Source organism: Felis catus, chromosome C1 (assembly GCF_018350175.1).
Source record: "Felis catus isolate Fca126 chromosome C1, F.catus_Fca126_mat1.0, whole genome shotgun sequence".
Taxonomy (NCBI): Eukaryota; Metazoa; Chordata; class Mammalia; order Carnivora; family Felidae; genus Felis; species Felis catus.
In genome coordinates, this window is record NC_058375.1 from 89,318,045 (window position 1) to 89,333,243 (window position 15,199).

The window sequence follows — 15,199 nt, forward strand, 5'->3', positions numbered from 1 at the left end:
CATACACAAATTTGAAGATCTGATAAACACTATGTAATACCAGATGCTTCCCTGCAGTGGGTGAATACAGCTGATTGAGATCTCTGGAGTTTGATCCCAAGAATATTATGTACATCCACAGTTCTTTTATATTTACTTCTATCTACTTATTTTATTACCACTAAATAGCACGAAACCAGCTATTATTAAGCATTACTAATACAGGTATATTTAATAAATAATTTAGCACTTTGCACACCCATATATTCACTACAATCCTATTATTCCTAGTCACTGTGTCATTAAAATAAAAGAATGTAATCTCAGAATTTCATGCACAGACTTCTACAATAGGGTTAAATATTAATAAGGTAATAATGAGCTTTCACATTTGTTTTTAGAGCCATTACCTGCTGGCCTTTAACACTATAATTATTACTTTAAGCAGTGTTTGTTAACATTCAAGATGTCTGTTAACACATGTAAACATCTCCTTTTCACAAGTCTGGAGTCTGTTTATTAATGAGTTAACCATATATACTGAAATTCAGATGAGATCATCTCTCTGTGATTTTTACCAAATGATTTTAACCTCTAAGAAATCCAGTTTCCTTACCTATAAAATGGAGAAATTGGTACTGTTCACTTAGGGAAGACTTACTGAGATAATAGTATGAACAGACTATTCTATTGCCTGCTAAATAAATAATAGGTGCCTAACAAATACATATGTATTTTCAGAAAAATACTTCCGTATCTCTGTATAATTGTAGGTATCATTGACTTCCTTTATTAGTAGGGTATAGGAAGACTGTGTATATATACTAAGTATACATATATAAAATAAGTAGTATATAGGAAGTCTCGCAGAATTTGTCCATCAAAATTTACTTCTTGATCCAGTTTTATCTTGTGTCATATTTTATAAAACATTCTATCTCTAGAGGCTTATATAAAAGCAGGTTATATTTTACTTAAGTAATATAAAATCATATATTACTCCTTATTAATAGAGGAGAAAATATTTTCTATAGCCAATAAAAAAAGATTTTAACTAACTAAGATTTCTTTTTAGTCAAATTGTAGTATAATTCTGAGCTTCCAATTTTAAACTATCTCCCAATTTATATCGTTGTTAAGTGAGCTCTACTGGTTTCTCCAGATAATGTTCTATTCAGAATTTACATTATAAGTTCTGATTAAGCAAAATTCACTAAGGATACTTCTTATTTATTTTGTCTAATAATTTATCTTAGAAGGCAGTTGGCATAGAGACTAAGAACGTAACTTCTAGGTCCAGACTTCCTGGTTTGAATGCTGGCACTGCTGATGTTATTTTGATGTTCTTGAGTAATTATTTAATGATGCCCACCTTCCTTAATTTTGTCTTTTTAAAATAAGGGTATTAATAGAACCTACTTCATGAAATTATTTGAAGATTAAATTAGTTAAAATATATCATGGTAATAAGCAAAACATTAATGTTACCTACTGTCATTATATTGCTCCAGTATCCAAAAGTGTCAAAAGAACCTTTTGAGAAGGTTCCAGCCTCTTTCATCTAAATTTGTTCTGACCACTTTCACCCCCTAATTAGGATAAATGTCATATTTTAAAGTGTTACTTTTAAAAATATATAACTAAATAACAACAGCTCTTTATCAAAGGCTATTCAAAGGCATATCTTGAAGATTTTTTTAAATAATGATAAAAAGATTTTTGTTTAAATGAACACAAGTTAATAGATTTAGAATTTTGTTAATTAAAACTAATTTCTGGTAACCAAATATATCTTCGAATGGATTAAGATTAAATGATGCAAGGCTTCTGGCTTCTATCTTGGATGGAAAAGCTGGGAAAACTGTCACATCTAATCTAACAACAAGAACAAGTCAAATAATACACTAAATCATGGATCCAGAAAACAGGAGTCACAGAATAACCAACAAGACTAGAATTGAAAGTATACAGTTTCAAAGGAAATATGGGATATTTAGCATTAACTACTCTGTGGCATAGGAGATAGACAAAGATCTCCATACAAGTAGGAAGAATTCAGCAATTCTTTTATTGAATTACTAAAGGCCGAGTGTAAAATAGCATGAGGGTATAGAATCTCAAAATGTTGTAGACACAAAGGGAGTTTGCACTCATTTACGAGCTCTTTTCTATAGAACACACTGGGTCTGGATCGTCACAAAGACTAGACAAGACAGTATACAAGACAATGCTTTTCTTGGTGATGCAGAGCTGTGTGAGTGGAGGGACCACTGTTACCCTACCTGATAGCAAAGAGAAGAGCAGAAAATGCTTTTGCCTAGGAACACATGTGATAACTTACTGCATCTAAGAGAAAGATAGGGGCACGTGGGTGGCTCAGTTGGTTAAGTGTCTAACTCTTGATTTTAGCTCAGGTCACTATCTCACAGTTTATGAGTTCAAGCCTCGCCAGGGCTGTGCTGACAGCACGGAGCCTGCCTGGGATTCTCTGTCTTCCTCTCTCTGTACCCTTCCTATGCTCTTTCTCTCTCAAAAATAACTAAATCAACACTTAAAAAACAGTTTAAAAATTTAAAAAAAGATAAAAGAAAAAGACCCTTTACCCCTGGAGGAGGGGCAGGAAACTCTCCTGAGCCCAGACTACAGGGGATCTCTTGCTGAAGTCCTGTGTGTCGACCTGGGACCAAGTCAAAAAATACTTTTTACATTGTATCCATTGTTTGTACATCAAAGGAATCCAGAAATATTCAGTGTCTGATGAATTTTCTTTTCCAACTTCAGGCCATTGAAGAGTTAAAGAGGTGTAGTCTGTGCCTTTTTTTCTTTCTGCTGATCCTTTTATTCTACTAGTTATCCACTAGTTGAAAAGTCTAGGTATCAGCAATATGTATGCTCATTCCCATTGAAGTCAGAGAGAAAACTAGAAACGGGGTTATTGTAAGCCTAGAAAGGTGACTGAGGGGGGACTGAGGTGGTTCAGTCGGTTAAGTGTCCAACTTCTGATCAGGTCATGATTTCATGGTTCCTGAGTTCAAGCCCTGGCTGGGCTCTGTGCTGACAGATCAGACCCTGGAGGCTGCTTCAGATACTGTGTCTCCCTCTCTCTCTGCCCCTCCCCTGCTCTTGCTCTGTCTCTCTCTCTGCCTCTCAAAAATAAACATTAAAAAAAAATTAGAAAGGTGACTTAGAGCTCTAAATAAGTATTCAGGCACATCCATGCTTCTCTGTGGCATTTGCCATGCATATCTTTTCTTAAAATGTATCATTGTTTTGGAATAAATTAATTCCAAGGAGTGAGATTTTAAGAACATTGTTTTTTTTATGGCTTTTAGTAATATATAAATGTACTAACTTCATAGCAAACTCACCAGGATTTAGTGCTTAAAAAAGTCAAATATTTTTAAAGTTTACGAATATAACCGTGAAGAGTTTTTATGGACAATAATCTGGCATACTTATTTAAAATTGTTTTGTGATCTTTTAGGGGCACCTGGGTGGCGCAGTCAGTTAAGCGTCCGACTTCAGCCAGGTCACGATCTCGCGGTCCGTGAGTTCGAGCCCCGCGTCGGGTTCTGGGCTGATGGCTCAGAGCCTGGAACCTGTTTCCGATTCTGTGTCTCCCTCTCTCTCTGCCCCTCCCTCGTTCATGCTCTGTCTCTCTCTGTCCCAAAAATAAATAAACGTTGAAAAAATAAAATAAAATAAAATAAAATAAAATAAAATAAAATAAAATTAAGTTTTGTGATCTTTTAAAGGGGAAAATGCCAAAATGAATTCACAGTAAACCAGTAACACTAGACTAAACTACTTCTCTCTTTTACTGCTCATCACTCTCTTCATTTTTTTCTTCCTTGCCTATAAATATTAGATTCTATGATGTAACACTCCCTTACAAACATTATTAATACTTTTCACACTTGCTAATCAATCACATCAAGTTGACAAAGCCCTAACTTCAGTTAAGCCCAGCAATCTACTCTCAAGAAGTTATCTATTACCTGAAAACATCTCAAAGCAGCATTAGTTGCTCTCTTTAAACTCATGACCGTTAGCATCATATTGGTGTTCAACACTAATAAATTATAGCATCACATTTCCTTAATAGATTTGGTTTAACATTTTCCATTCCCCAAACCACTTCCCAATAGACTCTCAGTTCTGTTTTCTGAGGATAGTATCACCTCTGATGATGGACAAATCCAAATGATATTGGAGGATCATTCGCTTTCCCTTTTGACAGCTCAACAGTTTTATCAGCTGAACAGCACAGAAGACCTTTGGCTGATGTCAGCGTTCCTGGCTGACCAGTGTTTTGCCAGAATCTGGTATGCAAAATGTGGACCTCCTTCCCATTGTACTCCAAGTTCCCTTGAACTATTTCTTGTTACTTAGAGGAAATGTAGGTTTTCTGTAGTCCAGCTTAAGCTAACCAATAAGTACATAATAGTGAGACAGGCTTGTTCACGCTGTCATAGGTACATCTGCAGCCCACACAGTTTCCTCCCTGCTGCAACCTTGGCCTTGCTGGGTATGAGACCTCTTTGCCCAGGCTGTGCTGTGGAATAATGAGATTTCTGGGGGTTGAGTGCACTCTAACACTATGAATGTTAGGTTATAACTGCTCTTTAAGCCAATGTGTTTATGATGCTCTTGAATGACACTGAGACATGACCTAGAAAACAGAAACAATCTTTGGGAAACTCATGTATCTTTTCTCCACTAAATCTGCCAGAAGATGCAGTCTAGCCTAGCGCTTAATAAAGTCTTTTCTGGAGCCTACCTGATGGAGTTTGAATGCCAGCCCCCAGTCATTAGTTGTGTGACCTTGAGCAATTTGTTTTTCTTTTCTGTGCCTCAGGTTTTGTTTTTGTTTTTGTTTTTATCTGAATAGGATTAATACAGCTTTGTAGGGTTGTAGTGAGAATTCAGTTAATATATGTATACTGCTTAAAATAGGCTTTAATATATAATAAACTAGTATTATTGTTTGTTCAGGGAACGATGCCTATCTGTAACTAAAATGACATTCCCTGTATTTCCTGCTATTACAATGGAGAATGGAAAAAGTGATCTTAAAGGCCAACTTCACCTGTTGGTTCTGGACCAGATCCCATTTAATTTATAAGAATTTCATTCTTGTGTGCATTCTGTATGCTATTATCAATTTTTCTAACTCTTCTGGATCATTCTGACTAGCATGAAAATAATCTTTATTAGCCCTCAAATTAATAAGAATGTTCCCTTACCCTTTATCTTCTCCATCTACCAGCTTGATTATCTTCCCTCCTTGACAGCAAATTCATAGAAAGAGATTAGTTGTGGCAGATTACATATTCTTAAAATGTCTGTAGCAATATTTCTAGTTCCACTCCAAAATGTCACTGGTCCCATCGAAGAGATGGTTTGTTTCCCCTCTCTTTGAACTTAGGGGGATTTTGTCACTACCTCTATAAATAGAATGTAAGAAGTGATGTTACTCCAGCCATAGGTAATAAAAGATAATATGCTTTCACCTGACTCTCTTGGAATACTTACTTCTGTGGTCCAGTCATCCTGCAATGAAGAAGCCCTGGCTATATGGAGACGTCAGGTTTAGACTCTCTGTTCAGCAGCTCCAACTAATATCAGTCTCCAACCAGCTTCATCCTCCAAACATGTGAATGAATGAGTAAGCCTCTAGATAATTTCAGCCCCAACCTTTTGAATCTTCCAGTTCGAAGTCCCACATATTATGGAGCAGAGACAATCTACCCCTGTTATGATCTGTTCAAATTCCTGACCCACAAAATCCATGAGTACAATATATAATTGTTTTACGCCACTGAGTTGTGGAATAATTTGTTATGCAGCTATAATAACTGGATCATTTGTTTATAATAAGAGAGTGACTACATTAGGGCTCAGCAATTTTCACAAAGAAATGCCAAATTGCTGGAGATAAGGAAATTATAAGAAAAATATTAAAATAAATGAAGAAATCATTCAGAAATTCTGAAATCCATCTAACAGAATTTCTAGGAAATGATATGAAAAATGCAATTAAGAAATAAATAAATCAAAGAAGGAATCCTCTAAAGGTGAAGAAAGACTCTTCATCTTTCTTGCACATACAGGTTTGTCCATTGTTATACTCCTAAATCAGCCAACTTATATAATCAGAAAATATATTAGTGATAATTTTCTTCTTTCTACTTTTTATTTAAATGGTTATTTTAAACTTTTTCAATATCAGGGTGTATTAAGCATATAAGATAAATTAAAATAAAAATTCAAAACAAGCATAAAATGTTTTAAAATGTTTATGTCAGAGTTGTATATAAAATTTCTTTTCCTTGTAACATTGCCTTTTTAGATTGCTATGAATCTAAAAGAAACAATAAAACTAAACAACATTTCCTATAGGATTCATGACATTTGATATATTTATTATTTACACTGACAAGAAAATTAATTTTAGCTTTCAGAAAGTAGGATATTGTCTATTCATAATTTGAAAACACACTGTAATGCAACTTTTTTAAAGATTGCCCACCTTAAAGCAAATGTTGATGAATTAGTATAATTTTCTATTTTCTTTAAATAATACCTTTTTAACAACATTTCACTTAACATTTTGGATGGGATGCTAGAAATTACATACTTTTCTGCTAGTTACAGATATGTGCTTAGTCATTACTTTTACCTCCATACAATTTTACAAATAAATGAAATTAGATATATCTTCCTACCTTGATATATGAACCATTTCAAGATTGGTATCATCCTAATCTTTGTCATTATCAACAAGAGCACCACCTACAGATTGGTGATTTTTAATATTCCTGTTTGTACACAGCTACATTTGTTTCTCCAGTTCCCTTTTGTTAATAACTATGTAACAATTCATTGACTTCCTGGGGACTTTCAATCCATCCACTTTGATCATGGTATTTTTTTTTCCCCTCTCATCCCTTCACACCCTTTGTTCTCTCTCATGTATTCATGTTTCATGAATATTGTCACTTTCTTGCATACTTTTACCTCTCCGGCTTCTTTATTATTCCATTAATCACACCAGGCAAATACCTCCTACTTAGTAATTTGAACTCTGTGCCAACTTTATGTCTACACATGAAGAACAAGCTCAATATGGCTAGGAAAAAATCAAACACCCAAACATGATGGCTGATCTCATTTTATAAGTTAACCACATCAGGGGCACCTGGGTGGCTCAGTCAGTTAAGCATCCAACTTTGGCTCAGGTCATGATCTCAGGGTCCATGACTTCTAGTCCTACGTCACCCTCTGTGCTGACAGCTCAGAGCCTGCAGCCTGCTTCAGATTCTGTCTCCCTCTCTCTCTGCCCCTCCCCCTCTCGTGCTCTGTCTCCCCTCTCTCTCCTTCAAAAAATAAATAAACATTAAAAAGAAAAAAAAATTTAAAGTTAACCACATCTCTCAGTGGCTCTCAGAAATTTCCACAAACCTTACTCCATTGCCCAATATAATCTATCATCAAATACTGTCAGCATTTTCACACATGTTCATCTTTACTCAAACTTCAGTGTCCCCTCTCTTCTTTTCATTTTCAGTTATGATCTAACTTACTTATTCACTGAAAACTTAGGCAGAGGATAAGATTCTCATCTTCACACCAACCGGTAATAACAACTGTTTGTATCTCTATTCAAAGTCTCCGTCTTCTCTCATATCACAATGAGCAGTCTCCTTCCCTTTTAGAAGTCAAGTTTTCCAACTGTGTACTAAATTTCTCCTCTTTGCCCTCCCTACTTGTGGAATTTTTGTTCTGCACTCATTTCTTTTCTCTTCTGTTAGATTTCTGTACTGGATCATAATCACATAAACAAATATAAATCTCTTTTTTTTGTCCTAAAAAAATCCCTTCTTTGGCCAGATGTAAAACCCCAACTATTGAAATGTTCCCCCGGCTTCTTTATAGATCATAAACTTCAAAGTAGTTGGCTATATTTACAGTTTTCACTTCCTCATCTCTGTATTTATTTTGAATATACCACCAATTCCACAAAAATGACCCTTTCAAGATTGCCAATAACGATTATGCTTCCTATATGGAAAATTCTCATTACTCACATAAGATGAGCAGCGGCTTTTGAAGAATTGGTTACATCCTCCTTCTAGACACACTTCTTTCACTTGATTGACAGGACACCACCCTTTCCAAATGTTCTGTTTATTTGGCATATATTTAACAGCTCTGTGTATGAAATAAAGATAAGTTCAAACAAAAATATTTCCTATTCAATTAAAACATTTATAATCACTGCTTTCTTTTGCATTTTAGTTTACTCCTCTCAAGTTGTAAACTATTTACTAGATTATGAAATAATCTAGTCTTCTGCACAACACTATTCAAGAATATAAAATTTAAATTATGCTCATGTATGAATATTTACAGTTTGATAATTGTTAAATTTGTCTGACTTTATTCTGACTTTAAAATAATAATAACAATATGTCAAATAGATGCTTTGTCATTGACGTTGTTGTTTTTATTATTTATTTTTGAAAGAAAATTGCATGTTTAACCAAGAAGATATAAGAGAATTTTTAAATTTCCAAATAAGGTCTCTACTCAAGCCCACTGTATTCAAATGATGTAGAATCCACTTGACTTTCATCTGTAATATGAAAGAGGCTTTTTTTTCTATAATTCAAACAAATTTGGCAAGCAGGCATGAGAGTCACATCCTTAGATTGCTCTCCACCTCTCCTTTTTTTCTTTTGCAAGGATTCAGATAGCAAGAAAACAATTCAATAGTGTCAAGAATAAATTTTTTTAAGTCTTCTATTCAGTAGATTCTGCCAGATTTTCTGGTAGATTTATTCTCTCCGCTTCCTTTGTGCATAACCCTTATTACTCCTCAATGAAAATGTGGTACTCGGCATGTAGACACAATTCTGTTGCCTCTCTGTTTATTATTATTATTACCAGTATTACATTTTTTTCTTTAGGATTGACTCATGAAACCACTTTGTAGATGTATATCCTTCTCATGAGTTGGGGTAGGTGTCTTAAGAGGAACAAGAACCATGAATGGACACTAAAAATGTGAATATGAAAATAAACTAATAAAGAAGCATTCTACCTTAAGCAATTTGTATTTTAAAATAAGGAAATCTGAAAATAAATGGGTTAATGATTCAACTTAGGAAAAAATATCAAATAAAAATAGAGGTCAGGAATTGATAATAAATAATCTGAATATAATGCATGAAAACAATAAAAATCTTAGTTTAAAAACAGCAAAGAGATTTTCAAAATTTGTGTAACAATAAAACATACAAAAACCTAGAAAATATAAGTAAAAAATAAAAACATGACATTTTTTTTTATAAAGTAACTTTTAAATTTTTTTCTTTCAACGTTTATTTATTTTTGGGACAGAGACAGAGCATGAACGGGGGAGGGGCAGAGAGAGAGGGAGACACAGAATCGGAAACAGGCTCCAGGCTCCGAGCCATCAGCCCAGAGCCTGATGCGGGGCTCGAACTCACAGACCGCAAGATCGTGACGTGGCTGAAGTCGGACGCTTAGCTTAACCGACTGCGCCACCCAGGCGCCCCAAAAACATGACATTTTAAATAAAAATGGGAAAAACTCAGATACGAAAAATATTTAAGATATTTAGTGTATCATTAATATTCCAGCCTGAACTTTGAAAATCTAGACAAATTAGATAATTTTCCAGCCAAGTATAAAATGTCAAAATTGGCCCAATTAAAAGTATTAAGTCTGAATAATAAAATAGTCTAAATAGATGGTCAAATGCAGAAGGCAGTAGATTCAGTTTCTAAACATTAAGTCAATGATATTTGATATTTCCTCAGATCTTAAAACAAAAGTTGACTTAAAAATATGCAAACTTCTCCAAATATTTTTATTAAGATCACTTAACCTTAGCAGTGGAACCTGATCAAGATGGTAAAACATATATATATTCAAACTGGGGGATGATTTTTATGTGTAACTATAGAAGTTATAGTTCTAAATAAAAGAATAGCTAATTGAATTCAGCACTGTGTCAAAAGGATAATATATGGATGGTCAGAGAGATTATATTCTAGTATTACAAAGATTTTTCCACATTTATAATTCTATAAGCATAATTTAAGAAACTATAATTTAGTTCAGAATTTACTTAGAACCAAAATCCTATAGGAAACTATAATTTAAACTATAAATCTAATTAAATAGCTTCAGAAGCTATAAAATTTCAATAAGGGACAGGAAACAAAACCTGGATATTGATTAAAAAAGTCAATCACCTCGGGGTGGGTGCCTCGGTGGCTCAGGCTCAGTCAGTTGAGCATCCAACTTTTGCTCAGGTCATGATCTCATGGTCACGATCTCGCGGTCCGGGAGTTCGAGCCCCGCGTTGGGCTCTGTGCTGACAGCTCAGAGCCTGGATCCTGTTTTGGGTTCTGTGTCTCCCTCTCTCTCTGTCCCTCCCCTGCTCATGCTCTGTCTCTCTCTGTGTCAAAATAAAATAAACATAAACATAAAAATAAACATTAAAAAACATAAACATAAACATAAAAATAAATAAACATTAAAAAAAATAAATCATCTCATTAAAATATCAATCACAAAAAAAACCATGATTTCAGTGCAACTTTTTTTTGGATAAAATTATTTCAAATTTCTCATAGAAAGATAATTGTCTTAGTAGCTAAGAATTCATGGTTGAATTCCAAGAATTACATAGAGCGAACTGCACCAAATCAATTCCTAAATGCAGTGAACACCAGTAACAGCTAGACAGTCTTGGTTTTTTTGACAAATCACATATGCATATCCTACTGCAACACAGCATAAGGGTGGTGGCCTCCAAAGAAAATTGTGGATGCTCTTTGGAAGAGGAAAAAAGGAAAACCAATGGTTGATATACAACTATCAATGACCATTTGCCATGTAAAATGTTACATTTGTTTTTTTTTTAATTTGTAATTAATTGTTTTTAAATTTACATACAAATTAGTTAGCATAGAGTGCAACAGTGATTTCAGGAGTAGAATCCTTAGTGCCCCTTACCCATTTAGCTCATCCACCCTCCCATACCCCCTTCAGTAACCCTCTGTTTCTTCTCCATGTTTATGAGTCTTTCTGTTTTGTCCCCCTCCCTGTTTTTTATATTATTTTTGTTTCCCCTCCCTTATGTTCATCTGTTTTGCCTCTTGAAGTTCTCATATGAGTGGAGTCATATGATTTTTGTCTTTGTCTGACTGACTAATTTCACTTAGCATCATACCCTCCAGTTCCATCCACGTAGTTGCAAATGGCAAGATTTCATTCTTTTTGATTGCTAATACTCCATTGTATATATATATGTATACCACATCTTCTTTATCCATTCATCCATTGATGGACATTTGGGCTCTTTCCATACTCTGGCTATTGTTGATAGTGTTGCTATAAACATGGGGGTGCATGTGTCCCTTCAAAACAGCATATCTGTATCCCTTGGATAAATACCTGGTAGTGCAATTGCTGGGCCGTAGGGTAGTTCTATTTAGAGTTTTTTGAGGAACCTCTATACTGTTTTCGAGAGTGGCTGCACCAGCTTGCATTCCCATAAAATGTTATATTTCTATGGATTAAAAATCCACATATAAAATGTAAATAAGAGAGTGATAAATACTAGGTATAAATGTAAGAGAGTTGTTGAATAAATTTATGGTTTTAGAGATCTTCCTAGTATTTCTTTGCAATCACTTTTTTCTAGTTACACAGTGAAAATACATAAATAATTCCTTTCCTACTTGCTGATTATGAATTTCACATTTAAATGTTTCTGTTGGATCATTATCTCTTTCAAGAAAAAAACATGAATGACAGTTGATTTCTTTTATCTGAAACAGACTAATTCTATTAATATTTTTTATTGTGTGTATTTGGATATCTGGCTGGATATTTTGGTTACTGACAAATAATGAATTTAAAACAATTTAAAAATTAAAAAAGATAGCCCCCAAAATAAATGCATAAATATGCTGTATTATCAATTTTATCAATTTGTTTTTAAATTTTTAACATTTTAAAAATCAGAATGGGTTTTTAATCAGTGATGTATCATATTTGAATTAGGAGAATGGTGTCCTTTCATTATAGAAGCCTAAATGGTGGGTGTGTCCTACAATTGATAACATCTTTACTGATAGCTAAAATTTGGATATTTTGTAAAACATCAAGAAGACCATCAGAAGTTCTATAGAATGACACTCCGATTTGTAAAGATTAACATTTATTAAGAAATAAGTTAATTAAGGTAGACACAGAATTCCATATGCAAGCACAAGTAAAGCTTGTTGATTTTGTTACTTTTTCTGCATATTTTCTGATTGTTTTCTGCTCAACTTATCAATAGATGAAAAAGTGTATTAAAGTGGTACACTATGATACTGGATTTTTAGTTATTTCCTATAACATCCTATATCCTTATTTTAATTATTTTTATATTTTTAGATGTGTATACTTTAAAGTCATTAGAGCTCTTTGACAAATTCAATTTTTTCTCAAAAGATTCTTACCAGGTCCTTGTTGATGCTTTTTATCTAAGTTATTAGTTTAGAAGTGACACAGCTTTATCTATATTTATGCCTCAGTATATATTACAATACTGAGCTAATCATTAAAATTTCAGATATTTTTGCTAAAGAAAAATTTGACTTATTAGTTATCTTTATTTATTTTTTAATGTTTATTTATTTTTTGATAAAGGGAGAGACAGAGCGTGAGTAGAGGAGGGGAAAAAAGAGAGGGAGACACAGAATCTGAAGCAGGTTCCAGACACTGAGTTGTCAGCACAGCTGAACTCAATATAAGATAACCACCATCTTTCAAGATGACATATCAAGGTGTCACAGTAATGAAACAGCCATTAGTAATTAGTCTGAATTATCTCTTTCCCTTTCTTTCCTTGTTTCTTTCTCTCTCTCTCTCTCTCTCTCTCTCTCTCTCTCTCTCTTTTAGAGAGAGAGGGAGCAAGAGAGAGGGAGCAGGAGAGAGGGGCAGAATGAGAGACAGAGAATCCCAAACAGGCTCCATACTGAGCAAGGAGCTGACACAGGGCTCGATCCCACAGCCCTAGGATCACTACCTAGGCTGAAATCAAGAGTCAGGTGCTCAACTGACTGAGCCACACAGGTGCTGCTGGATACATTTAAACCTTACTATCTGCAATGTCAGGCACTATTATAGGATTTGGATTTTGATTTCTTGCTTTGTTATCAGCTTCTTTTCCTCTAGACTCTGTAACTGATCTTTTGGGTGCTACCTTGATATATTTTTAGGATGTTCTATTTAAGGACTCCAGACTGATATTTTCTAGATTGCCCACCATGATCTAATTTTGTCCTCTTGGCTCCACTCTACAACCTTGTACTGCTTCTTGTCTTGTCTACACATGCTTGTTTTGCTGGTAAATCCCCATACAGAGAAAATATCCAGTTAGTTCCCTGCTGCCATCTCTTGGATCCTGAACATTACAATTAGAGTAAGTTGAAGTGATATATATATATACATATATATATATATATGTATATATATATATACATATACTTAATCTAGTTACAGACAGGTTACTCATTTGTAACCAAGACTTTAAAGTGGCCCACTATAAAATAAAAATGCTTGTTGGTAGCACAGGTTTTACTGGTAGCTAATATTTCTTGAAGTGTTGCTAAATTATCTTGTTGGCTATAAATGTGTGGAAGTTTAAAATTTTCCATTATATTCAAAATATATAAAGATTAAGTAATTATATCTTAGCCATAATTGAAATACAAAACTAACAACAGAAATGAAGTTTTCAGACTTTTTTTAAAAAATAAAGGATATTTCCTGCCATATAGATTCTGTAGATACGTATCAAGTTTAACAGAAGTCAAATATATTTAGATTTTATATATTTTATCAAACTATAAACTTTAAATTAATGTTCAATTTATGCAAAATATGATCGCATCCTGTGAAAGGACAGAGGAAATTGGGGATGTGGAGGTTCACAAAATAATTATATTTTTAGTTAAATTAATTTTATTTATGTATAATTTATGTATCATAAATAGTACACATTTACATACACTGCCTGAAGATTTTTATCAAATCTTTTAGAAAAGATTTTGCATGTATCTGTGAGGTCATTTTAGGGCAACCTGCATTTTATTAAAGACGTAGCACATTTCTTAGAAGTGAAAATCAGAAGAAAATTTAATGGAGCTTAGGATATACCCACCACATAATCATTTTTAAGCATCATACAACTGCTTGAAACATGCTTTCTTTGCTAAGAATTAAGAACAATATGGGGTAGGTTATAAAATGGATATCAGTGTTTCATATTCAGCAGACCCAGGGCATATCACAATAAGAAAAGGTTAACTGAAGGAATCATTTTACTTTTTAAATTAGAACCTACTTCATTTACGTTTAAGATAAAATGAATTAACAAAGAAAGTAACATTTGTACTACCTCACTAATTAAAGTTTGGAATCAATATGCTCTCAATGCAGAGTTGTTTAGAAGATTGGTTCTGATATTCTCTTTTGTTCACACATAAATTGTAAACAGAGGTAAATATGCGGAGTCCAATAACTTCCTCACCTGCTTCTGATTCAGTGGACATGAAGCACATCTTTTTTTTTCTTTTAACTGAAAGTTTTCTATTTTTCAAGTAGCTTTCGTAGACAATGTGTTTAAAGTTTTAAAATGTATTTTTGAGAGAGAAAAAGGGATACAGAGCGAGAGCGGGGGGAGGGACAGAGAGAGAGGGAAGCAGAGGATCTGAAGCCGGATCTGGGCTGAGAGCAGAGAGCTTGATGTAGGACTCAAACCCAGGAACCATGATCTAAGCCAAAGTAGGATGCTTAACTGACTGAGCCACCCAGGCATCCGAAGCACAGGCATCCTTAAATTAAATCTTCCCCAGGTAATAAAGATGCAGAGGGTTCCAAGACTATTCTTGAGAAATAAATAATAGGTAGAGAATGTTCTCCTATGAGTGGTCACATTTCAAAATTAGGTAAAACCTTAGAATTTAAATAATAAAAAGATATACACTAAGAAACGAGATAAATAGCAATTTAACGGAGTGAGCTTTGTTTCTTAATATTTTCAGACCATCGTGGTGATGCTGCTAGGTTTATTTTAATTTGCTGTGCTGGGCAATGAGCTTTGGATAAAAGCTTGCTTATTCTTAAC